Source organism: Podarcis erhardii, assembly GCF_964252035.2.
Source record: "Podarcis erhardii genome assembly, chromosome: 13".
Classification (NCBI taxonomy): domain Eukaryota; kingdom Metazoa; phylum Chordata; class Lepidosauria; order Squamata; family Lacertidae; genus Podarcis; species Podarcis erhardii.
This window is the reverse complement of record NC_138502.1, coordinates 16,276,775-16,299,871: the sequence shown is the minus strand read 5'-3', so window position 1 is coordinate 16,299,871 and position 23,097 is coordinate 16,276,775. Positions and strand designations below refer to the sequence as shown.

Here is a 23,097-nt window from a genome sequence, read left to right as displayed (position 1 = left end):
ACCCTAGTTTGCTCTCATTGGCTGTGGTTCCCCAAGGTCTCAGGCAGAGAGGTTTTTCATGCCATCTATTGCTTGAGGTCCTTTGAACTGGAGGTCCGAGGGGCTGGGGCTGGGGCATTCTGCCTGCGCTAAGCCATGCTTCCTGGACCACTAAGCTATGCTTCCTGTCTACCTACAGCCAAACAGATTGCTTTGAATGAAATAGAATTTCATCACAACAGTTGGGGTTCCTGGCTGGTTCACACATGCACATCCACCATTTGATGACCTGTACCATGCTAATGGTCAGGGGTCCCTTTACCTTTACCCTTACATGGCTCAAACAGCCACAACAGGGGATGCTCGTTTGCCCAGCACAGTGTTTTTCCATGGAGCCTGTTCACACAATTCAGCTGCATGTCACTCCAGGTTGAACAAACAAGTGATGACATATTGAGCAATGCATTTAGGTCATAGCTGTCAATGTTTCCCTTTTTTTAAGGGAAATTCCCTTATTCTGAATAGGATTCCTCGCAAGAAAAGGGAAAAGTTGACAGCTATGATTTAGGTGCATGTATGTATGAATGAGTCAGCTTTTTTTCCAGGTTAATGGGGAAAGCACTTATGCCTTTCTTCAAGAGGAAGATGATGGATGACTTCTTGTGTGTATAAAAGGAACATCACAGATCACAGTCATATAGCAGCAGATAGAACTTTCATGCCACCTGAACCAATGCTTTTCAATGGAGGCAGTTCAGCCACCAAGTATATAGTAATCAAGCAAAATAAATGCATGTGAGAACGAGTCAGTGCGCTTAGGATTGGGGAGTTACAGTGTTTATCCCAAGCAGATGTTTATAAGATCTAGGGATGCTGCATTAGAAATCTCCCTTTAAAAAGATATAAACACCTAGGATTCTCTAAGAAGCAGCTTGTCCAATACAGTTGATATGTAACAGTCCAGCAAAGCAGTCCAGCAAAGTTTGCAAAGCAAACAGTCCAGAAAAGTAATCTGAAAAGCCCTATAGCTGGAAACAACTTTATATGCCTAAACAATAAGCCCTGCCAGGGTCTTGGGAAGGTCAAAGGAGGAGGAAACCAAGGCAGTGAGGGACAACCAGGAAAATTAGGTTCCGATGAGAGGTGTCCTTACCAATCAGGGTCAAAGAGGAAAGAGACAATTCCAAAATCCAGTCAGGCAATACCGTTATTTGATTTAGGACCAAACAAAATGTCACAAAATGAATTGGTCCTAATAAAAACAAATCAAATTCCTTCCAGTAGCACCTTAAAGACCAACTAAGTCAGTTCTTGGTATGAGCTTTCGTGTGCATGCATGCACACGAAAGCTCATACCAAGAACTGACTTAGTTGGTCTTTAAGGTGCTACTGGAAGGAATTTGTTTTGTTTTGACTATGGCAGACCAACACGGCTACCTATCTGTAACTGGTCCTAATAAAGGTATTGACCAACCATGGGATTGTTATTTTCCTTATGGACCAATGCAGCTCCTTTTGTCTTTTTTTGGAAGACTATTTTATTCCCTAGCACCACGTCCTCATTTCTAGTTTAGGGAAGTGGCTAAAGGATGAGCAAGTTTTAGTTGCCATCTCAAATCCTACCATACGCATGAACTTACTAGGTGGTTTTTGGAAAAAGTGGTGTACTGGTCTACCTTACCAGATTGTTGGACAAATTACAGGGGGGGGGGGAATCGACATGAAACAGTTTAAAGCACTCAAAAAGGATATCATCATCATCATCATCATCGTATAATAATACATTCATATCATCTAAGATAAAAGCCTCTGCATTCTGCCTCTGCTCAGGAGCAGTTCCTGCCATTTCAGCAATATCTGACCTGGCCAGATCTCATGGCAAGTCCCAGTGTCAACACAACAAGTATCTGACAGCATTGGCACAAGCACTTATCCTTAAATCTAGCTGATCCACCTAGGAAGCCGATTCAGATATTTTTGCAGTTGCATGGATCACTAATTCAGGGAATGGGGCGGAATTAAGAACAAAACAGCACATTTGGCAGCAATTATGCCAGCTTGTCTATGTCTAAATCAGACCTGGTTTTCTTCACAAGATGGGGGGTCCAACTGGACCCCTGCTTTGCTGGTGGCGGGGTGTGTGTGTGTGTGTCAGTTCACTTCATGCAGGAAATGCACGGTGCTGTGATGAAGTTCTTTGCAGGCTGTTGCTTTTACAGTGTTCAAATTCACACTTCCTTGCTGCAGCACTCAAAAGAATAAGGTTAGAAGCCCTGCTGGAGGACACCAAAGGCCCGCCCAATCAGCATTCTGTTCTCAGAGTGGCCAACCAGTGGCTTATGGGAATCCATAGGCAGGGTATAACAGCAATAGTATGCATTCCCTCGCTTGTGATCCTCAGCAATTGGCACTCGGAAGCATCCTGCCTCCGATACTGGAGAGGATGCGACGCCCTCATGGGCTGCAGCCAGCAAAATCCTTATCCTCCATCCATTTGTCTAAACCCAGCCCTGCTTTAAAGTCATCCAAGCTGCTGGCCATTGCCACATCCTGTGAGAGCCAATTTCATAGTTTAACTATGTGCTGCTGTGTATGAAAAACTACTTCCCTTTGTCTGTCCCGAATCTTCAAGCTTAATGGATGTGGCATGTGAAAATAGGACCTGGCCCCATATTTGAATGAAGAGCCAGCAAAGGAAGTGCTGCTGCAGCTGCTGCTGCTGCTGCTGCTGTGAACTAGGCAGTTAGCTCAGTGGTTAGAGCACCACAGGGGGTTGGACTAGATGATCCTCGGGGTCCCTTTCAACTCTATGATTCTCTGATGCTACTCAGGTAATGCACGGGGTGGGGGGGAGACAGATGTCATCTGAGAGAAGGGGGTAAAAATGCATGGGGAAAATCTGTTAGTGGGGAGAGGAGTTGATAGAGAGTGCAATTAAGGAGTAGAAGGACCTTATCATCACCATCTTACCCTACTTCCAATATATAGGATTATTCGCATTTTGTCTTTACAATAGGTGAGGCTAAGTTAACCTGGCACATGACTGGACAAAGCTTTAGGATTAATGAGGGTTTTGAACCTGGTTCTCTCACCAGTCCAAATCATCCTGCTAGAGCCCATTGGTCTGAGAGGCTGCTCAGCCATACAAAAAATGTGGTTTAGAATGAGCTACATTTGTGATGCGGGAGACTGCATAGACACCACACACTGGAAGCACACACCTACACACCAAAAGGAATCTTGGGAAATTCGTCCATCCCCTGCAAAACTACATTTCCCAGCACCCTTAACATATTACCTGTTGGTTCCCTCCTTTTGCCTTTTCGGTCTTTTGTTTCTCTGTTCTCTCTTGCGCTTGCACCTTGGTCTTAAAAGCCCTTTCCTTGGAAATCACTTTGTTGTTTCCAGGTTAAATGTTTTATTAGGACTGCAATCCTAGGCATGCTCACCTTGGACTTAGTTCTGATAAAACTTCCATGGAATTGGCATGGAATTGGACTGCAACACTGTGATGCTGACTATGTATTTTGGGTGGGTGGGAGAGAGAGGGGAGAGAAAGGGAAAGAAAGAAAGAAAGAAAGAAAGAAAGAAAGAAAGAAAGAAAGAGGACGAGTCTACCCAAGAAGTACCCATCTACCCAAGAAGCACCCATCTACCCATCTACCCAAGAAGTAACAGACCTATTCAAAAGAAAAGAGTACACAGTAGCTCCAACAGTAGAGCATGAGACTTGTACTCTCAGGTTCAAAGGTTCGAGCCCCACAAAGATTCCTGTATTGCAGGGGGTTGGACTAGATGACCCTTGAGGTCCCTCCTACAATATGATTCTCTAATAAGTGAGATCTGTGCATAAAGACAAATGGACACACAGTTCAGCCAACGTTAAGATGAATCAGCGAGAGTGCTGAATTCTCCCCCCTTGGCTATCAAGGCTAGTCCTACTCAGAGTAGACACATTAAAATCAATGGATAACTTGGGTTCAGTAGTTTCAGTTCTAAGTATTGGAGCACAACCCACTGACTTTGCCTAGATTGCCTCCAGGATGTTTTAAGGCTACAAAAGGCTAAGCAGAAGAGCATGTGGAAGGAGGCTGAAGAAAGTGACTGATCTTCCCAGCAGAGAAGATACACAGCTTCGTGGGATACACAAGCATGTAGATCTGCAAGCCACAGATTGATTCGTACTTAGTTAGCTAGACTTAGAATTGTATGCCTCTTCCCCCAAACCTCCCAACCCCACAAAGAGATATTTGTACATCCTAAGGAACAAGGACTCAGAAAGTTCTGTCTATAAGCAAAGGTTAAGGGAAACATCTGCGTATCTAAGACGAAAATCGACCGCCCCACAAAATGCAATAACCTTGAATTTATGAGATCATAAATCATGTGAAGTGAACGAGGAACATACATTATCTGTCAATATGTACATTTCAAGATAGATGGTGCTGTTAAGGCAGACGTCTTCAACAGCTCAGTGGGAAATTGTTTTAAACAGCATAATATACATATTATATATTTAATTTATCGTGCGGGAGGGAGAGAGAGAGAGAGGGAGAGAGAGAGAGAGAGAGAAACTTACTTTTCATGTTTTGGAGACGATGTGAGGGTTTCTTTTCCCTGAGTTAAAATTCCCTCTTCTTGGAAAGGAAAAAAAAAGTCCTCCTTTGGTTTTTAGTTTGGTGTTATTCTTGTAAGGTTTAATTTGGAAGTTGCTTGTTTTGTGGGATTTTTTCTTTAAAAAAAGAGTTTTCTTTGGGTTGCAAATTTCTTCCACACCACACCTGTTCTCTGCCTTTTGCAGGAGGTTCGGTCCTTTGAGGTAGATGAGTTCACACGTACACACACAAAAAAGGTGCAAGATGGCAATAGCCTCTCCAACAGATAAATAAATAAATAGATAAATAAATAAATAATAACAAAACAAAACCAGGCACAACTAATATATATATATATATATATATAAAATGTATAATCTCCCAGACTGCCCCTTGTTCAGTTTTTTCTTTAAAAAAATAATAATCTTTTTTAAAAAAAAAGGGTAAAAGGAGAACAGAAAATTAATTTTGTAAAAAGTTGCCCAGACCAGCTTTTAACTGTTCAGTATTTGTATATGTGCATGTGTGTGTTTTACATCACTTACAAATTGGTCTTTATATACACCCCGGCTCTTGTCTAGGCGCGTGTTTTTTTTTTTTCTCAAATGGTGACACATCTTGACTCACACACTTTTCCATTCAAAAAAAAAAAAAAATCCAAGAAAGGGAGAAAGAAGAGAAAAAAAACCCCATAGGGCACAGGAAAAACTCTCTGAGTTAACCTTGCGTTTTGAAGTGGGCGGCCCAGGATGACACATATTCTCTGCAATGCTGTGTGCTGTCCCTTTAAGAGGGATTTTTAAGGTGTGTGTGTGTGAGAGAAAGAGAGAGAGAGAGAGAGAGAGAGAGAGAGAGACTGGATTGGGGGGGGGGATGCGAGTTGGGTGTTTGATGAGGTCATGCTCCAATCCCCCCTTCCAAAACTCCACAGGTTCTACACTGTCTCTCACTTTTTTATTTTTTAAAAAGAGAAGCCCCTTACCCACCAAAAAAACTCACAGCGCTCAGTAACTTTAACTGAGAGGGAAAGACAGATAAGGAAAGTAGAGAGGGCAAAAGCTGGAGATCAAGAAAGGAAAGGATGCAAAGAGTAAACTCATTGAGGACCCCTCACAACCATTTGCATGCAGACACTCCCAGGCTTGAGAGATTTATCAGCAGAAGGACCAAGCCCAATCAGAGGTGTCTTCTTCGTACTACCAAACCCAAGAGAGCAAAAATTGTGTGCTCTTTTGGAGGTCTGACGCTGGAGATCTATTCAGAACTAAGGGGAAGGAGGGGTTGAACCCAGACCCACATAGATCTGAAAGCGTAACAAACAGTCATGTTGCCCCAGGTCACCACAAAGGTGTATTCATTGGAAGTAGTAATAACCATTTGCTGCTGTTTCTCCCCACTGTCTGGCTGTCAAAGATGGGCTGCTTCTGAACATGGAGGCTTGATCTCTGCCTAATTGACACTGACCAAGGATCTTCTCTATAAATATGCTAGCCCCTTTCAAAGTTTCCCACCCCAGCTGCAATGGCAACATCTGGTAGCAGTGAGTTCCATAGGTTATCAGAGACTTCTATGCATTGCACAAAGAAACTCCTCATCTGCCAGCCAATTCGCTTAATGTTATGACTAAATTTCTAGTGTTTTGACAGGAAGGGCAAGATCCAGAAAAAGTGAAGCATGTTTACTTGGAAGGAACTCCCACTTGACATTACATTCTTCTGTGGATTTCAATGGGGAATGCTAACTAGATGCTTAAATCTTTCCTCCTAAACTCAATGGGACTTTAAACATTGTCTAGATTGTACTCACGAGTAAATGCTAAAAAAAGAAGAAAAAAAGAGAAGAAACTGCATATTGAATATGGACAAGCCATAATTTCTATAGCACCATTACAATACTTTTTGTTGATCGCTCCCTTTTTAAAGTTTACCTTAAAGTCTTACCTTTGAGTTGAATTTCACAGAACCCGTTGGCCTTTCTGCATGACACAAACTCCTCTTTTACTCAAGAGTATTATAAATACATAATTTATCAACTTCATCTTTCCAGAGAGTCATTGTGGATGGACAGAAATACATATTTATGAAAGCAGCATAGACAGAAAATGAAATTGAGACAATTTCAGAGAAGAGACCAAAGAAGATTCTCAGATACAACACATGTATTCCTTTATTACACTTTTAAAATCCCTCAGAGAGCCCACCATAGCATACACGGTCCCATCCTTTGTTTTACAACAAGCCTGTAAGGTAGGTTATGCCCTAGTAAATTTCATGATAAGGCCAGGAGTCTGAACCTGTGTCCCCCAGGTCTAAATCAAACCACTACCACTTCTTTCAAAGTAAATTCAAATGCAAACAGGTGGTGGTAATATTAATGGTATGATAGGCTACATCATAAAAAGGGACGCGGGTGGCGCTGTGGGTTAAACCACAGAACCTAGGACTTGCTGATCAGAAGGTCGCAGTTCGAATCCCTGCGACGGGGTGAGCTCCCATTGCTCGGTCCCTGTTCCTGCCAACCTAGCAGTTCAAAAGCACGTCAAAGTGCAAGTAGATAAATAGGTACCACTCCAGCGGGAAGGTAAACGGCGTTTCCGTGCGCTGCTCTGGTTTGCCAGAAGCGGCTTAGTCATGCTGGCCACATGAACCGGAAGCTGTACGCTGGCCCCCTCGGCCAATAAAGCGAGATGAGCGCGGCAACCCCAGAGTCGGCCACGACTGGACCTAATGGTCAGGGGTCCCTTTACATTACTAGGCTACATCATACTATTACATCATACTATCACCATACAACCAAGCTGAGGCTCCTGAGAATATAAAATGTCCTGCCCACAGGAGCAAACGTATTCATGCAAAGTTGACTCTTGGGAAACACTTTTTTTATATTCCGCGTCCGGCCAGTGGACCTTACAATAAAATGTTGTGGCGTAGACTGCTCCTGTTCATGGTTCCTTCCTTCCTTCCTTCCTTCCTTCCTTCCTTCCTTCCCAGCCATCAATGACCCCTTCCAAGACACTCCATTCCCTTTCCCCCATTTCCCCACCCCTCCTTAACATTCTGTGGCCACTGAGCATGCCCAGTTTTCATTGGACTGCCCCCCCATTCCCAACTCAAAGGGTGAAAGCCTGTATAATATTCAGAGTTGCCGTTTAAAAGATTTTCAAGTGGGGCCTTGATTATTTCTCGGGCACTGAGTGCACCTTTTCTAATGAATAATGTCCTCAAGTCCCAAATGCACCATTAAGAAGATTCCCTCGTCAAGGTCAAGAAGGCAAGGCAGTGCAAAGCTTGATATGGTGAAAATGGGAGCAAATCCCTTGTCCTAAACTGGTCAGTGGCCAAGTCTGCCCACACACCAAACATTTAAAGCAGCCCCCCCCCCCCCCAAGATTCCTGTGGACTAGTTTGTTAAGGGTGCTGGGAACTGTGATGGGTAGACTACAGTTCCTATGATTCTTGGGGTGCTGGTAGCACAAGATGCGGTTAAAATGTATGGTGTGCCAGCAGACACCAAGAAAAGCCTCTTCATCCCAGGCTCCAAAGCTTAGTGACCTGAGCAGCCCGCCCCTTCTTCCTTCCTCAAACTTTCGCCTCCACTTCAAGGAATTTCATAGGGGGGGAAAGGTTCTTCCTTGTTTGTGTTGCCTCAGGCAAGAGCTGGGCCCAGCCTCTCTCCGCATAAGGCCAAACCTGAAGGACAAGGTCCCACTGCCAGTTTCCCCATGTGGGGCGTGTGCCAGGGTCAAAGGGTCACTTGCACCCTTCTGATGATTTCCAAACCAAATCAAAGCACCTCCCCACAAACATTCCAGGAGAGGCTTCCTTTCCAGGGAAAGGGCAGGCCTGGCGGGGACACAGCTGCCCCTGGGGTGGCTGTTTACACAGGAATCCCTCACCTGGGCCCTGAGCTGCAGCGAACTCTGGGGTGGAGGCGGCAATCTAAACAGCAGCCCCCTTGTCTGAGCTTGACGCTGGCAGAGAAGGGTGGCTCAAAGTCCACCTTGGAACCTGTGCAGAGGGTGAGCCAATAAAGGGCAGCAGAGCGGTAATTAGTGCTAATTGAGCTGTTGAGCTAGCTGGCCATCATTGACAAAAATTCCACATTCAGGGTACCTGGTAGTGAGTCATCAGGCAGTCTTCCTTTCTAGCAAAGGATCCTTGGAAGGTTTTCGTGAACTCTCATGGAGTTTTCAGACTTAGAAATCCTCATTACTGCTTGCATAATTACACAACCACCAACAGCCAATCAGAAAACAGAGGAGAGGTCCTTCTAATTATATCAAGAGGTGAGGGACCTTTCTCAGCTGAAGAAACTCATTCCCTTCTTGGCAAACATCTGTCTCGTGGTCAGCATTCCTATAGGATAGCTGTGACTCCAACCTTAGCAATCACAGAATCATAGAGTTGGAAGGGACTATGAGGGTGATCTAGTCCAACCCTCTGCAATGCAGGAATCTTTCTGCCCAACGTGGGGCTTGCACCCACGACCGTGAGATTAAGAGTCTTATGCTCTACTGTGCTATTTTAAAAAATGCAAATTTATTACTATTAATCTGGAATACTGGTCATGATGCTACTTTACTTGGCTATTCGTTGAAAGAAGAGTTAACAACACATGTGAATTCAGCCTACTGCTTCCAGCATGCTGTGATCCACGGATCTCTTGGGGGGTGGGGGTGGGCATTTCCAAATCACCTCCCCCCCCATCATGTTAACTAATAGCTTAGAACATAAAGTTGCCACATTATTTATTTATTTATATTTCTATCCCGCCTTCACTGAAGTTGGCATATGGAGTTCCTAGGAGAGTCTCTCATCGACCACCCAAAAACATGCCTAGCTTCAGTGCAGTTGCCATATCACACACCTTCAGAACAAGGGCATGGGCAAAACAACAGGGAAAGAAGACAGAAGATAAAGAGGGAAAAGAGAAGGCAGGGGACAATTTGGATGCCTCATCTTGAATCTTAGAAGCCTCCCTTCCCTGATCTCAGCTCTCTCTGTGTGGGCTGACTATTGGTAATCAGCAGTAAGAGAAATGTACTTGGCACATGCTCAGAAGCACTCTCATCCTGATTACAGTTTCATATGTTGTTGCATTATACTGAGTCAGTCGACTGGACCATTTAGCCAAATGCTGTGCACTTTGGCTGGCAGGGGCCCAGAGCCTCAGGCATTTCCCAGTACTTACTACCTGAATCTTTTAGTCTGCAATGCTCTGGCCACTTTCCTGGGAGTAAGTTCCACTGAGTTTAACGGGGCTTATGTCTGAGTGGACATCTGTAAGATCGCGTTGGCTAGCAGGAGATTCCAGAGATCGAACACGGGACATTCTGCACACACTGTTAAGTGTGCTACAACTGAGGTATGGCCCCTTCTCATCATATGCTTCCTCCACCTACCCAAGGGGTAAAGTGGATTGAATACTGGGTTTGGAATATGGAGATCTGGTCTGATACTGCCCCCCCCCCCAGCCCTGTCAGCTATTAACTTTCAGAGGCTACATTTCAGTGCAGCTATATTTGAAGATCTGGTATGGTATGGAAACAGCAGATCTCTGCACCAGAAGAGGTCAGGGGAACAGCTTCCCCAGCAGATCTTCAGCAGATCCTGCTGATGCCTCACCTAGCAGATCAAGACCAATATGGCGCCCCAGGTAAAGGTTAGTGGGTCATAATTTAGGTTGTCTGCGTGTGTGGTTTATTTCCTCTCTGGGGTTACATAATTGAACCAGGAATTAAAGAAAGATCCACAGAGACACATCCCCAAGTCACCATTTTTTAAAGGCATCTGTTGTAAGAAACGAGATAACTTTGCTGCCCTTTGAAAATTGCTGTTTAAATGAGTGTTACAGGCAACAATTCTATGTACACTGACTTGTCCCACTGGATGAAGTGGGACTTATTCAAAGGTTGGCATCTCCAGGTAGTGATGGGATAGACTTCTGTCTAAAATCCTGGAGAGCTGTTGCCAATCAGTGCAAGCAATACTGAGCTCAATGGACCAATGCCTTGATTTAGCATAAGGTAGCTACCTATGTTCCTCTTTCCGAATAAATGTTTAGGGAGCAGAGAAGGAGTTGTGTTTTGGGAGGAGGCAACTATGAAGCAAGAGCAGGCAGGAAGATGATACCAGAAGGGTCGGATGCAGGGAGGAGAAGCCGCTGGAAAGATTTTAGGGTACATATTAGCACAGTCTCTTCTTGCAGAGTCAGCAGCAAAAAAATGCACAGGCTACGGCCCAACATATAAAGAAGGACTTTGTGACAAGAAAGCTTCCCAGACCCTCACTACTTACACACTGGTGTTCTCAGTTGGACAACCTTGCACCCTGCAGATGTTCAGGAAAATGAGAAAATGGCAAATGGTCTAATAACAAAATGTAGCTCTCTCTCTCTCTCTGCTTCCGTCCGGAGCAGAAATAGTCAGGTAGAATAGACCTTTATTTTGAACCCCCCAGAAGTCCTTTTTATTGTGCGTTCATGATGATTTGTGTTCATGATTGTATCAGGGCAGTTATACGTGGTCCTGATTTCAATTGTTTGTGCCTGTAAAAGTTTTTTGGGGCAGACATACTGATTCATTTCCAATTCATGCATGTCCCATAACTTACTGCTGAAGTTCTGCAACTTTTCACACCTGACAGCAACAATTCAACAACTGGGGAAGCATCGCAGAACAAGCAATGTAGCTCAGTGATGTGTGGACAGTCCAGAATATGCCCACCCACCAGTCTGGAGGGACCCCGTTACACAATAATCATCCCAGGTCACTGATGGGGCTGATGGGAGCTCTGGTTCAACATTTTGTGGCACAAGGTTGGCTCTCTCTCAACTCCAACATGAGACCCACTTTTAATTTCTGACAGTGATTAGAATCTAGACAGGCAGGCAGCAGGGCTGAATTGAAAGTGTTTGATTGAACCTATCACTGCAAAATTGAGGAAGGAAATTTGAGGGGCACAATAACTGGTAGGGCTGGAGAAGGGAATAGTTTGCAAGCTTTGAGTAAATTTGTTTTTCCTTCCTTTTTAAGTTTGCTTTGACACCTGGTTTCTGGAATTCTTTGGGGACAGAGGAATGGAGCCTAATCTCCACCTAATTTTTAAAAGGAAAAGCACTGCCTCTTAAATCTTCCTGGGTACCATTGTGCCATGAAATAATCCATTCCTTTCTCCTAGATGCATGGGAATGTCCTGAGGCTTTTTACACATTATATGAAAATACTGCATTCTGCACATGCTCAGAGGCATTCCTCCAGCCACACAGGACAAGTAGTTTTAGGAAGGAAGCCTCAGATGACACCAACACTGTTAGCAGGTACGTTGTAAATAATGAACCTTGACTTTGGAAACAGGTTCTGGGGGTTTCTATCTCAGGCAAAACACAGTTCAAATTAAGTCTTGAATTTGATGAGAAAGTTAGGACTTTTAGGGAGGTAGCATGCCTCATACCTTGAGGGAAAGGACTGGGATAAAAAGGGAGGAAGTCTCGGAGCCAGGATTTCTCTAGGTGCCATCCTGTCCCTGAGTCAGTCCCGGATAGCCCGAGGATTCGAGACGAGGTAGCTGGGTCAGTCACCTATCCCAATGGCTAAATTGTGGTTTTGAGGCTAGGAGATGAAAGTTTGTGATCGGAGACTCTGAATCTGCAGCTCTGACTCTCTTCGGGTCAGTTGCACAAGATCACAGAATAATGCCCCCCCCCCCATGTCCAGCTCTCTGAGTCAAGGCAGGGTGCCCTTTTAACACTCTCATTAAGTGGAGTCACTAGCCACTCGTCAAAAATCATTGACTCCTCTTAAAACACACGCAAACGCACAACGCCCGGGGACCACTGGTCTTCCGGACCTAGCAAAGTCGATGTGTCAGCTTGACAGAAGAACCCACAAATCACTGATTGTGTCACAGGTTGGGGGGGGGGCAGACCATGTCACACTGCTGACATAACATTTGGGGGCTGATGGGACGAGGAAGGACTCTGTGTTCTCTAGGAAGAGAGAAAAAGAGTGTCAGAGGAAAAAAAGAGCCAGCTTACTGGGGGTTTCTGGGAAATTTTCTGGGGCTAAGGATTAATATCCATACAGAGAGAGAGAGAGAGAGATTTGCAGGTGCCTTTTCACTTCCTCTGTGCCTGGCAGAGATGAGAAAATGTGGGGAGGGAGCCAGCCAGGCTGGCTGGGAGGGGATGGGGGGAGCGGGAGAAGAGGGTCGTAATTGGGAGAGACAGTGACACAAACTCCACACAAAAACTGTGCGGTCATCGCCCGGTGCGGTCCGTCTGGGAAAGCAGTATACGGTGGATGGGAAATCTTGCCTCTTCCCACAATCCTCTGCTCTAACCCACAAAGTCGTAGTCCCCTCACGAGAGAACCCAGGAGTCCTGGCTCCTTCAAAGCTGTTTTTACAATTGCATCCATGCGCACGCACTGACCCTGCTTAGACAATTAGTCTTCATTTTTCTTCCCAAAATGTCCTGGCTTCAGCTTCTTTCCCTTGCCTCTGGTATGGGGGGGAGGAGTTTGATGGATCTCCCTCCCTTTTCTGTTTCCTAGCAACCCAGGGGCCTTGTTGTGAACCTGCAAGGGGGTGGGTGGGTATCATTACAAATCTTCCTCTTCAGCAAGTGATTGGAAAGGGTCCTTCGAGGTGATGGGAGAGGCAAGGTAACCCAGTAGATACAGTGCTGGATTTGGACACAGGTTTAAATCACTGTTCACACACAGAGCGTACTTTGGGCCAGCTGCTGTCTCTCAGCCTAACCTACCTCTCAGGATTGTTAAAACGATGAGGAGAAACCATGCTTGCCAATTTAAGTTCCTTGAAGGAAGGAAGGGTGGGGTTGACAAAGAGTAATACATAAATAAGGTCCACAGATGAGGCCCAGGTGTGGGGAACATTTGGTCCTCTAGATGTTGCTGAACTACAAGTCTGATCAGCCCCAGCAAGCAAAGTTAATGACCAGGGATGATGGGAGTTGTAGTTCAGTCATATGGAGAACCAAAGGCTCCCCACACCTAATCTATGGGAAGGTCCCATAGATGTTGCTGCTGAGTTTATGAGCCCATAGCAGTCCGAAAGAGGACTTTCACAAGACTGCAACAGCCATGGTTGTTTTTAGGCCCTCATTAACCTGCTGTGGGGGATGTGGGTGATGCTGTGGGTTAAACCACAGAGCCTAGGACTTGCCGATCAGAAGGTCGGCAGTTCGAATCCCCATGACGGGATGAGCTCCTGTTGCTCGGTCCCTGCTCCTGCCAACCTAGCAGTTCGAAAGCACATCAAAGTGCAAGTAAATAAATAGGTACCGCTCCGGCGGGAAGGTAAACGGCATTTCCGTGCACTGCTCTGGTTCGCCAGAAGCGGCTTAGTCATGCTGGCCACATGACCTGTACTACGGCTCCTTTGGCCAATAAAGCGAGATGAGCGCCACAACCCCAGAGTTGGTCTCACCTGGACCTAATGTTCAGGGGTCCCTTTACCTTTAGCCTGCTGTGGAGCCACTTTTTGCACATAACCACTGCTGCAGCTTTCCAAGTTCTTAAAGTTCAGTGCAGAATCCAATCTGTCTCAGTGCATGGCAGAGCACCCTCCACATGGACTGCAGTCAGGTGGCTAGAATTCAGTGTGGACTCAAAATAAACCTATAAGTGAGCCCTAACCAGAGTGTGAGAATCAAAGCACTTTGGGGTTCAACACTCGGGCCCACCAAGCAGAATCCTTTTGCGAAATCCAGCCGACTGCAGCAAGCAGAAGCAGACAAGGTGCACTGAACTTACAGAGCAAGGTAGATTTTGATGGCTCAAGAAAGCAAGCCAAGCAACGTGCTATGAGGAGTTGTGGGTAGAGGAGACACTCTCAGCCCGAAGTTCAGCAAATCAGAATGATGTCAGATCCTTTCACTCCCAAAATGGGGTGCTGAACGAAATTCTACCTTTGCAACAGTAGGTGTTTGCGACATCTATGAGGAACAGATAAGGTCCCCACAACTGCCGCTCCTGCTGTTGGGGCAATTTGGCAATAGTTGCTCTGGAACTAACAGCTCACTTTCCACCACATCTTGCCTGTGAAACGCTTATCACTCAGATTTGTAGCCTCCGTTCATTTTATCCCTTTGACTCAAGGAGAGTAAGTGCTTCTTAAATTCATTTATATTCGCAACAATTCTGTGAAACAGGTTGCTATTATCCCCATTGAACAGGTTGGGCAACTGAGGCTGGGAGTCAAGTAATTCTCTAAAGAGCGTCCAGAGACTTCAGGCCTGAATGTACCCTTGAACCTAGGCATCCAAGCTTCAGATACAACCTTCGATCCTTGAGGCGGGGGGGACGGGGACGCAGGCCTCAGGCCACACCTGCCCTGGCCCTTTCCACCTCTATTAACCCCACACTGCCACCATGTGGCAACTCGCCCATGAGCCATTTACTCCAGGGAGAAAGCGGGTTATTATTATGATGCTTATTATATATTTTTATATCCCGCCTTTCCCCCCCAGACCGGGGCTCAAGGCAGTTTATACAAATTAAAACAATACAGATTAAATACAAAAAGCTGGAGATTTTCCATGGGACAAAACAAAAACTGCCATCAAACCAGATGGTAACATTACCTAGGAATATGGGTGCCCCTTTTAAAATTATATTTTGCTAAGGTCTCTGGTGCCTATGAGACGGGTTGCTATATGCAACTGACAATACATTCCCCATTTGGGCATCTCCATACTGGGAAAATCTGCATCGGTTGAATGGCCACCTGAATCTCTGACATGTTAAAGATAGGGGAGTCCTGCTAGGGGTGAGGCGGGATTCGGGGGATGTGCCAAAACATTATAGGGAGGGGTGTTTAGATGGGAGACAATTCCTGGAGGATCTTAATTCCCAGCAGGAGTGACTTCCAGGTTCTCCTTCACACCCAGCAGGAGGTGCTGCCGAAACATAGCTGTGGTGCCCCCAAAATGGAAGAAATGGCAGTTTCACGGGGGAGCCTGAAACCCCCTCCCCAATGGTCTCCAAAGGAAAGAGAGCCTAAATGCCAGGTCCTTGGAAGTAGCTTCGGCGCCGTGAATGGGGCCTGTGTGAGATGACAGCGTCGTAAACGCTCTCCATAACAACGCAGGGAAGCAACGGAAAACACAGGTCAGATACGACTCCGGCAGGGGAGGTGGTGGGGAAGGGCAGGTGTGCGGCAGGCAGAAAGGAGAGACCCACACATGCATGCCCCAAAGCTGTATGGGGTGGGAGGGAGACATTTCTGCCTGTTGCCCTATGTCAGGGGTCAGCAACCTTTTTCAGCCGTGGGCCGGTCCACCGTCCCTCAGAACTTGTGGTGGGCCAGACTATATTTTGAAGAAAAAAGAAGAACGAATTCCAATGCCCCACAAAAAACCCAGAGATGCATTTTAAATAAAAGGACACATTCTACTCATGTAAAAACACGATGATTCCCGGATCATCCATGGGCCAGACTGAGAAGGCGATTGGGCTGCATCTGGCCCACGGGCGTTAGGTTGCCTACCCCTGCCTTATGTAGTCTTCCAAATGCTCAGCCAAGCCAGGTACACCTTTGATATCCCTAGAAAAGCATCCCTGTCCATGACACTTTCGTAAAACAAATTACCCCTTCCTGCCACAGGGATGCTGAATTTTCTTTTTCTGTACCAAAATGGACAGTGTCTTACCTCACAGAGTTACACGCCATTGTGCAAAAGTATCGGGTTTCAGCTGGATTTCCCAGTGCCTGAAGGCAAGGTGGTTCTCCATCCTACTTGAAATCTTGCCTACAAGTCCAGCTCAAAGGTACCTTAGGCTCGGAAGAAAATGCATCCCCTTTCACACAAGGGCAGGAAATGAGGGGTGCCGACTGAGGGGTGGAGCCTGCACTGAAAACAAACACAACCCTTTTAGGTTCCTTCAAAATTTGAAGAGCCTGGTTGGAATTTCACGTGGGATGAGATCTGGCAGAAATCTAGAGATGTGCAGGACCCCAAATCAAATGCACAAAAATCCCCCTGTTTGATCTTCTCAAGGCTTTCCTCAGAATTCCTCAGATGTTTTCCTGAGGTGTTCACTGGAGGCAAAAAATTTGTGGCCACTCTGTGGGATGCCCTCTTTCCTGAGCCAGCAGGGATTATCCACACTAAACTTTTGCCCCAGTTCTTCAAATGTCCGTGCTATAACACTCCATGTCCAAGTGGGGGATTGTTTTTTTGATTTTTGCCCTGAGTTTTCCCTGCAAAAACCTGCTCTTTAAAGTTAAATCTGGTTCAGTTTTCTACATTCATAGAATCACAGAATCATAGAGTTGGAAGGGACCCCGAGGGTCATCTAGTCCAACCTCCTGCAATGCAGGGATCTCAGCTAAAGCATGCATGACAGATGGCCATCCAACCTCTGCTTAAAAACCTCCAAGGAAGGAGAGTCCGCCACCTTTCGTGAGAGTCTGTTCCAGCTCTTACTGTCAGAAAGTTCTTCCTGATGTGTAGTCAAAATTTCCTTTCTTGTAACTTGAATCCACTAGTTTGGGCCCTAGCCTCCAGAGCAGGAAGAAACAAGCTTGCTCCATCTTCCATGTGAGTGACAGCCCTTGGGATATCTGAAGATGGCTATCACATCTCTTCTCAAGTCTACTCTTTACTCTACTCTAAAGATGCCCAGCTTCCTCAATCATTGCTCATAAGGCCTGGTTTCCAGAACCTTTATCATCTTGGTCGCCCTCCTCTGCACACCTTCCAGCTTATCAATATCCTTCTTAAATTGTGGTGCCTAGAACTGGACACAGTACCCCAGGTATTGTCTAACTAACAGAATAGAGTGGTACTATTACTTCATTTGATTGGGACACTATACTTCTTTTAATGCAGCCTAGAATAGCATTAGGTTGTCTTTTGCTGCTACATCACACTGTTGACTCATGTTAAGCTTGTGGCCCACCAAGACCCCTAGATCCTTTTCATATCTACTACTGGCAATCCAGGTGTTCCCCATCTTATATTGGTGCAGCTGGTTCTTCCTGCCTAAGTGTAGGGCCTTACGTTTTCCCCTATTGAAATTCATTTTGTTAGTTTTGGCGCAGTTCTGCAACCTGCTATTGTCATATTGAATCCCAATTCCATCTTCAGTGGCACCCCTCCCAGTTTGGTGTCATCTGCAAATTTGATAAGCATCCCCTCAATTCCCTCATTCAATTCGTTTATAAAGACATTGAACGACAATGGACCCAGCACAGAACCCTTAGCACTTGTCACTTTTTTCTACGATGACGAGAAACCATTAGAGAGTACTCTTTGGGTTTAGTCAGTCAACCAACTACAAATCCACTGAATAGTTACCTCGTCTAACTCACATGTTATTGCTCCATCTGAACACCAGTTGTTGCTAAGAGAATTTGGACGCAAACTGCTTGGAGGTCACATACTGTAGCTAGTTAACATGCCGGAGTCTCAATCGTTATTCAAATGAGGCCACACAGACATATTTATTCTAGAACCTTCCGGAGGGACTACAAGAGCCACCACAGTGTAGGCTCTGCTCCTTACACTGATCAATGACTCTTAAGTGAGGGATTTTAATGGACAGGGGGCCACAGAACCAGAGAAAACCAGGACAGATTTTGCAAGCAAAGAAATGCCATGAAGACTTTCAGTCTTCAGTGGCAGCATGCTCACTACAGTGGCCAGAATCCAAATTCCTTGGCTAGAAAGCTCACTGGATAGCTTCACTATCACTTTCCCATGAGTAAAAATGTGAGCTAAAGTGAGATGTCTCAAGTGCTGATACAAGGACATGTAAGCACTTTGTTTGTAAAGGACAGCCACAGAAGTAATTTTTAGCAGCCTACCTTCATTCAATGCCTTGCTACAGTCTAGTGGGGATCAGAGGGCCACTTACTGAGTTTTTCTGAAAGCAGCCTCAGGAGTCTGGAAATAAGGCTGGAGGGGTTGTGGGAAATGGTGATGAGGTGCTTACAAACAAATTTTTAAGAAAAATTGCCCTCCAAAAGCTGTTTTTGTTTTTTTGCCAAGCAGGGGTGGAGATTATATGGAAGCAAAACAAACAAACAAAACAACTGAGGGTGTTTGTGTGGGGATTTTAATTGCTTCCCTTCCCACCTACCATTTCTCTGCTCCCGAAAACAGCCTCCTAAGGCTGCTTTTCAAAAACATAAAGAAAAAGTTACACACAGCTACATATAACAGCTAGCACAGTCCAGAGACTTGAGGCTTGAAACACTGGCTGACGGGAGGTATATGGAATTGTATACTGTATGCTCAAATCTCCCAAGCCTGGAGCTGGAAGACACACATTCCAAATTTGGAGGTATGCTGTCAGGTATTTGACCTTGACCTGGCTCTGACAGCAGGATCAAAACCCATAATAAGTTGCTTCCTGTGGGTACCAGTTTTGTGGAGAAGTGGGGGCTGAGCAATCAGCTGCTCCTATATGGCCCATTTCAGACCGACCAACCATTTCGCCAATACTGGGGATGGAGGAAGGTGAGTTGCCAGTGTGATATAACCTTGCTATCAACTTCTCAACCAACTTCCGAGACCAGGGAAGGAAGAAGTTTCATGAGGGAAGAACAACAAAACCTTGGGGGAAATGGAGTCTAGGTTTCTTTCCACGTGCCTTTTAGATGGCATTGAATGGAAGCTCCTGTTCTCCTTCGTCATCGCATAACAAACGCAGCCTCCTGCAAGGAAGCCGAGACCAGGAATTGGTGCAATCTGGGCTTTTCAAGGGGCTGTCCCAAACCGGGCTCTGAGAAATGTCAGTGAATCAGTGAGAATGACCAAGTGCTTTGCTGCAGTTTACAAACAAACAGTTTGGAAATCCTGAACCTCGGCCAAGGAATGAAAATCCCAGCTCACGTCAACGCTGCACAGTAAACGGAAGTATCGTCTGAGTTTGCAGTGACCACAAGGTGCAGAGCTAATGAGTGTTCATTGCTCGCTTCCCCTAAGTGCCCTCTGATGGGAACGGAGGCTGGGATTTCTGGCCCTTGTCAACATTCCTAACTTTTGCTCCTTCCAGCACCCCTGCTGGGGTGAAGTGTCAGGTTAACAGTCTTTTTGGACCAACTTTTGGAGTAAAGTTCAGCCGGGAAGCTTCTTTAGTGAAGACAGTCTCTTAGATTCATTCTTTCATATATTTATTTTTAAAATGATTATACAATGGTACCTCGGGTTAAGTACTTAATTTGTTCTGGAGGTCCGTTCTTAACATGAAACTGTTCTTAACCTGAGGTACCACTTTAGCTAATGGGGCCTCCCGCTGCCGCTGCGCCGCAATTTCTGTTCTTATCCTGAAGCAAAGTTCTTAACCTTGGTACTATTTCTGGGTTAGCGGAGTCTGTAACCTGAAGCGTATGTAACCTGAAGCGTATGTAACCCGAGGTACCACTGTATATACAACTCTACATCCTGTTCAGTGTACAACCAATGTATACAGTCAGTGCTATTTTTCTAGAAAAAGAGGTGCTGGAACTCACCATGAACACTTCCCTCTTTCTCTTACTGAGAATGGCAATGGCACCCACCTGAGAGGTGCCAGAACTGAGTTTCTGTGAGTTCCCCCTGAAAAAGCCCTGTATAGTAATGCAGAATCAACAATAAAACAAATAAAATGCTTGAACCACACTGAAACATTGTTAGGGGATCCGGGGACCCCTATTCCCTCTAGGGAGCTACAAATCCCAGAGTTCCCTAGGAAGAAGGATTTGAGTGTTAAACCACCCTGGGAACTGTAGTTCTCTGAAGGGAACAACGGGCTCCTAACAACTCTCAGCACTCTTAACAATCTACAGTTCTCTGAATTTTTTACAGGAAGCTAGGAGTGATAATTGGCACGATATTGCTTTAAATGCATAGTGCTGATTGAGCCTATGTTACACTGTCAGCTCCCCTTGCCAGTTCTCTCTTCCCATCTTCTTGCCTCATGCTTATGTCTTATTCCCTTTTCCTGTGTCCATCCGGCAACAGCGTCATGCATTGGCTCAGGGAAGCAGCAGAGATAGCAACATAGAGTGGTACCTTGGGTTAAGAACTTAATTTGTTCTGAGGTCCGTTCTTAACATGAAACTGTTCTTAACCTGATGTATCACTTTAGCTAATGGGGCCTCCTGCTGCTGCTGCTGCGCCGAATTTCTGTTCTCATCTTGAAGCAAAGTTCTTAACCTGAGGTACTATTTCTGGGTTAGCGGAATCTGTAACCTGAAGAGTCTGTAACCTGAAGTGTCTGTAACCCAAGGTACCACGGTACTTTATTTGAAAACTTACCTTTGGAGCTGTGCAGAAGCACAGGTGTGCATTGGGAAGTAACATCCACATATATATTAAATATGACGATCATTAACATAACTGTTCAGTCGATGGGAATAAAATTTTATTTATTTTTTTCTTTATTAATAAAAATTATTGGTCTTTTTTTTTTTTACGAAGGAAACTCAAAGTGATTTATAATACAGTATATAAACAAGCGCAAACATTAAAACCAGCATAAAATAAAGGAAAAAGAGAATATAACGCACAATCCTATTTTTAAAAGACATGATTTTAATATCTCACCCACTCAAAGATGCAGCAGGTAATTAAAAGCCAAAGGCCTAGTGAAAATGAAATATTTTTGCCCCGCGCCTAAAGCTATGGAATGATGGTGCCAGGTGAGTCTTCCTTCGGAGAGCGTTCCACAAGTGGGGAGTCATCATTGAAAACTGAGGATAAAACATCCTTCTAACACAGCCATTGTATGGTCAAAGATGGGGAGGAGGAGGAAGATGTGGAAAAGGGGGGACCAAATCAATTTTGCAGGATCAAAGCCACTCTGGCAATCCAGTAAGAATAGTGGAAGTAAAATGCAGTTACTAAAAAAAAAAAAAAAGTCAGCATAAAACTAGTCTGGGAAATCCTGGCATGAAGGATCAGAGGTAGCACCATCAACACAAGTGTTGGGGTGTCATGTGTATTGTGAGGAGGTGAGGTGTAATAACACAAATAATTTTTAAAAAGCCTGAAGTGGAACCCCTCTTCGTCGGGCACAGAAAAGATTGCAACGTCAGCAACAGGTGAGCCACTTTAGGGAAGGCATTCCATTACTGGGGCACGACTGCTGAGGAAGTCTTCTCCCTTGTGAGTGAAGAGCCTACCTCTGACACAAGGAGGCCGTCAGAGAAGATCCTGAGAAGAAAAACCTAACAAACAGGGAGGGTTATCTGAGGAGCCTCATACAATTCTTACGGATTTTCCTTTGAGGAGCTCAGTGGGGGTGAACTCCTTGCTACCTATCAATGCAAAGTCTTGCCTGCTGGTCTCAAAGTTTGTGGAAGCTTTTGGTTTACACAGAACAATTACAACTAGCTCTGGGTAGATTTTGGAGGCAAGAAGGTTATAGAGCTGAATACTCTCCTTCTTCACACTTTTAGGGGCCAGGAAATCAGTATTGGCACTGGGCTCAAATGCACCAAAGTCTCTTTTTGGGGACGGGGGGCAAAAAGGAAGCCAAAGTGGAGGACTGGAGAATACAGTCTTACAAAAGTAGGCACACAGGTCCTTGCTCTCTCTCATGTCTTGCCAAACACACACACACACACACAGAGGGAGGGAGGGAGGGACAGCCTTCTCAGGTAGACAGTTTCTGTCTGTCCATTGGAAGGCTTGTCTGTCCAGCCCTCCAGCCGGGCGGGCCCCAGACGTACAGTTTCCCCCAGTGTGACTCAGGCATAAACACAGCCCCAGGCCAAGGTGTGTGTGCTGTGAGGTGGCGTGAGGGGGTGTGTAAGTGTGTGTGCAATCGGAACTTTACCATCAGCTCAACGGAGCGAGTGGCGCGTTTCATGTGTGTGTGTGAGAGAGAGACAAACGTTTAAACTGATGTCTCACATGCTCCCCTGTTTTTCTTGGTTGGGGGGTAGAGGAGGCACTATGAACCATCTTCTGGCCTGTAGTAATTTTAGCCTGCATGTTCTAATGGGCATTGGGGGGGGGGAGTTGGTCTCACTCCCCTCAAGTGGTCTGTCTGTCTGTCTGTCTCTTATGATGTTTCCGAAGAAGGCACCTTGGAATTTTATTGCAACAATATCTCTTCCTCTCCCTCCCCCCCCATACAAGTAAAAGAAATTCTATTTAAGAATTGGCCATATATGGAGTCAGACTTCATGGCTAGGTCCTTTCATCCCCAATGTGGAAATGCAGGCCTTACAAGGTCTCCAAAAATCCCCAAAGGGGAACAGAATCCAGAGAAGTACCCCCAGATACTTCAATGGCTACTCTGAAAGGTCTTGTGAGAATTAACCTTCTGAAGCATCTTCTGCATGTTCTGGTTGCTCCCAGTTCAGCCATATAAGTGGCAAGCTTGGTGCATTATAAAACCTATTACAGATCAGCTTTTTCTCCATCTTGGATAAGCTGTCTGACTTCCAAATCATGTTCAAAATAAAGGATACCACCAGTGCAAGAGGTTAGCAGAAACCCGACTTGCTAAATTGCACCACTTCAGCATGTAATATCTAAGCAGTCCTTTATTGCTAGTATTTGG

At 45.3% G+C, this 23,097-nt stretch overlaps 1 protein-coding gene and 1 long non-coding RNA gene across 7 annotated transcripts in view; one reads left to right on the top strand and one right to left on the bottom strand.

The window, feature by feature from the left end:
* The window catches only part of IL11 (interleukin 11), a 66,622-nt gene that overhangs the window by 18,959 nt on the left and 24,566 nt on the right, over positions 1 to 23,097 (bottom strand). Inside the window, exons 1-2 of one of the 6 annotated variants that reach the window (XM_081836944.1) lie at positions 18,407 to 19,026; positions 16,248 to 16,448 (exon numbers count right to left, since the gene is read on the bottom strand). The exons of 3 other annotated variants lie outside the window; for them this stretch is intronic. The gene's annotated coding sequence lies outside the window, so the exon portion shown is untranslated. Of the gene's footprint in view, positions 1 to 16,247; positions 16,572 to 18,406; positions 19,027 to 21,032; positions 21,428 to 23,097 lie in introns of those variants that run through there. 2 more of the 6 variants (XM_081836943.1, XR_014150595.1) reach the window with 2 other exon arrangements.
* On the top strand, positions 14,062 to 19,162 carry LOC309327624. Its single transcript, XR_014150598.1, has 3 exons — positions 14,062 to 14,514; positions 15,486 to 15,705; positions 19,023 to 19,162. It is a non-coding gene; the product is annotated as an uncharacterized lncRNA (long non-coding RNA).